Source organism: Coregonus clupeaformis, chromosome 21 (assembly GCF_020615455.1).
Source record: "Coregonus clupeaformis isolate EN_2021a chromosome 21, ASM2061545v1, whole genome shotgun sequence".
Taxonomy (NCBI): Eukaryota; Metazoa; Chordata; class Actinopteri; order Salmoniformes; family Salmonidae; genus Coregonus; species Coregonus clupeaformis.
The window spans coordinates 31537299-31541076 of record NC_059212.1 but is presented as its reverse complement, the minus strand read 5'-3'; the positions used below and the strand labels follow the sequence as shown (position 1 = coordinate 31541076).

The following is a 3778-nucleotide window of genomic DNA, read 5'->3' as shown; positions in this document are numbered from 1 at the left end:
AAACAAATGGGTAAAGACACTACAATCTCACTCTGGTGCTGCACACAACATGGGACCCACCCTTGGCCCTGCTCTACTCTGCCAACCCCTCTAACGGACTCTCTACTGGGACAAATAGGGAGGGGGAAAGACAGACAATACACCATAAAGAGGGTGGGGATAGGTTCTCGATTTCTAGGGCCCGACGAGAACCAGATCCCCACAAAAATAAAAGAATAAACGTCTCTGTCTGGTGAAACCCAGATCTGCACATCTCCCTGTCCTGGAACGCGCCCGGTCTGAGACTCTGCTTGGCTACGTCACCGATGGCCCCATCTCCAGTGCTGAATGAGAGGGAGACAGACGGAAGGGAAACCTGCCGACAATAGTGGCTTTCAGCTGAGTGGCAAAACGTCCCAGAGAGAGAAAGAGTAGTGTAAGGGGAACACAGAAATAATCACTTCCCTTACTTCACGGAGCTAACAGAGCTAAAGCTCCTAGATGTGCGTTGTACCAATGCTTCTCTCGGTCCTCTGCTCTCGGATCACCACTCAGCTCCACAGCCCCAGTTTGTTGTCAGCGCAGCCGCCCACTTCCTCACTCGAATTCGCGGGTAAGACTTGTCGTCCTGCAGACACTGGTCCAGCGTGATCACAGCAATGTTTGGAATACTCAATGTATAGTTTGCCCCTATAGAACTTGCATGCACACACACACATTCATTCCTCAACCACTGTCATCTTCTGAATCACTGTCCTCCGATTCACTGTCCTCCTCTACATCTGACCTGACTGAGCCATCACCAGCCAACATTGAAAATGCTTGCTGGAGCTTTCATTTGTTCTGCATGTTCTTTCGGAGCAGCAAAGAGGCACCCAGGTGAAAGCGTGTTGGCTCTGCCTCCCACTGCCCAAGAAAAGCTCTTAAAAAATCCCCAGCTCTCTCTGGCAATAAAAAAGGCCATTGTGTAGGTCTGCCTGAATAAGGTGCCTCTCCTCTGCTGCCCTAAGGCACATTGTGATGGAAATGTTAATGTTGGTGCTTTTATATTCTATACATTTCTATGTTCTATTCATGTGCTGTTCTAATAACCAATTTCTATGTTCATGCAAGTGACTGATCGGACAAATCCTCACTTATCAGTATCTGCAATTTGGCAGTACGCCCAGACCTTGTTTTGAGAACGAAAGGTATCTCTGTTTCAAGGTCTCAGCTTAGAGAGAAGAAGCCTCGTGAGGTATTGGTCTGTCACATGTTATGAACCAGTATTGGTCTGTCACATGTTATGAACCAGTATTGGTCTGTCACATGTTATGAACCAGTATTGGTCGGTCACATGAATAGAACACAAAGGTAATGATGAATTTATTATCCTAAATCATGCAAATATAACTTGCCTGTGTATAGCCGTATATAAGACAACTGCAGGGACTGCCCCAGCAGAGCTTCTGACAGACGTTCACTATGGTGCATTGAGTTGGTTGGAACCTCTCCAGTGCGCTGACAATAAAGGATGATTAATTTAAGATTGACTTCGAGTGTCCCTAGTGGTAATTTCCACGACATAGTGTAGAATTTCCACAACAACATGTTATGCAGCATCACTGCACGCTGCTTGTTCCGGAGCAGACTGTCCCCCAAGGTTGGACACCTGAGATCAGACTGGATGGTCTTGCTGGAGAATATCCCTGTACTCCAGTCTTGGGGGGAATTGAGGTGACTTGTTCCTTCCGTTGTAGGCGTTCATCTGCTGTTTAATTCTCGCCGAGGTCCGCCTGACTTTCCTGGAGAGCCGCACAGCAATGGTTTGTCCATCTGAAAAACAATTGAAAGAAATGGTAATGAAAATCTTTCATATAGTTCAAAATAACTGTGTGAATGACACTTAGATAACAACAGCAGTGATACGCCAGGGTGTGATGCAATGTTCAACAACACTGAATTGGCTGCAGTACCTGCATACTTTCTGACCAGGCCACAATAGAAAGAGCGCTTCAGGACCAGCCTATGGATTGTGGCCAGCAGACAGTGAGTCTTCTTAGTCTGCAGTCTTTCCAAAATTGCTGCAGTGTTGAAGAGACCAGCATACAATCTGGTCAGAATACTTAATTGTATTAATTACCTGACAGTCAGCATCATGATCATAGGCATGAAAGGCTGGCACTGCAAATTGGGTGTCCACCATCAGATCGGGACTGTTTTTCTAAATGTCAAAAGAATTTAGTGTAGGAGCAGTTCTTATGTGAATTTTTACAAAGCAGGTATGAAGCAATCTGTTTCAAGCCATTCGTAAAACCGTATCAAGCGATTCATGAATGGTGGTGGTTTAATATTCAATACATTATCTAATGTATTATTATAGCTAACATAGATTGACGTATCAATTTTACCTGTAAATGAGGCTTCAGCTGGAAAGCTGAAACGTTGTGATGTTTGGTCCCTGCATTGCTTTCAGGTCCCCCAGCAGGAACACAGTATTTGCAAGCCTGAAATGACAGTTCAACATCAGTCATCGTAGCCAATGTCATATATAACTAAAATACATCAGCTATACATAAGCTAAACATCTGAAGCATCCATCCATCCATATGCACCCATCCACATACTTCTCTCCTCTCTTCAGGAACTTCAGCGGATGCTCGTGCCTGCACGCCATTCCAAACACACCAGTTACGTCCAGTTTCTGGGTTTTGGGTTTGGATCGCAGCTCATCACCGGCTTGAAATCCTGGGTACCCCTGTAAAACAAAGTGAATAAGCATGAGTGAAAAACGTCCTCCATATTCACTAAGCAGTTCATGTTTCATGTAATCGGTCCAACTTTTTATTTTATTTTATTAAGGACAGAATAGTCCAATGCTAGAGTCGTATCAACAAGGATAAAGGTTCTCCTGATTTCAATCAAACCTTTTAACTCCTCCAGCATCAGCTGTTGGTTATACACAAAAACACACAACTTACACAGAAGCGGGCTAGTGAAACTAACTGATTTTGAGATACAATTCCTTTAGAACAATGATGCAAATAATTAATTATACACAATTATTAGGGATACAGGGAATGGACATTTGCAAGGGTATTACTTAAACCCTTTTGCTCTTTTGGAAGCAAAGGTCATTTACGCTGTGTTTTTTTCGTGAATGTACCTGTAATCGGTAGTATCCACAAAGCGGATGATTGGTCCACCTAGCTTTACCAGAGCCCCATTTTCCAGCATGTTGTGGATCCAGACAGGCCCTCATGGCAACCGTAGCGCACCCACAAAACTTTGCCCTGTCTGGGAATCCCGTACGTCAGCTGTTTCCGCCTCCCACAACTTGGACGAGGGGTTGGGTTTTTGAGAGGCTTGCAGTGGTATTGTCGCATAACATTACTACTGTTTGGCAAGGCAATGATATAAGATCTATAAAAAAGACAACTGGTGGTAGGATCCAGATATATTTCCCCTTAACAATTATGAACAACATTGAATTCATAATATATGAGGACAAATAAGAATCATAGCTTACTGAGAGACTTTATAGTTGTTCCTTAATTGTTATCATTGAAATACCTGTGGACAGAGAGGAAAATTAAAATTAGTGGATTTGGCTATTTCAGCCACACACTCGTTGCTGACCGGTATAAAATCGAGCACACCGCCATGCAATCTCCATAGACAAACATTGGCAGTAGAATGGCCATACTGAAGAGCTCAGTGACTTTCAACATAGCACTGTCATAGGATGCCACCTTTCCAACAAGTCAGTTCGTCACATTTCTACCTTTCTGGAGCTGCCCCGGTCAACTGCAAATGCTGT

The 3778-nt window shown here is 44.0% G+C and overlaps 1 long non-coding RNA gene across 1 annotated transcript; it reads right to left on the bottom strand.

Annotated features, from left to right (window-relative positions):
- Positions 1 to 1282: 1282 nt before the first annotated feature.
- LOC121534617 lies at positions 1283 to 3362 on the bottom strand. Its single transcript, XR_005994651.1, has 5 exons — positions 3125 to 3362; positions 2586 to 2716; positions 2370 to 2465; positions 1935 to 2042; positions 1283 to 1794 (listed from the first exon to the last, which is right to left on the bottom strand). It is a non-coding gene; the product is annotated as an uncharacterized LOC121534617 (long non-coding RNA).
- Positions 3363 to 3778: the final 416 nt, after the last annotated feature.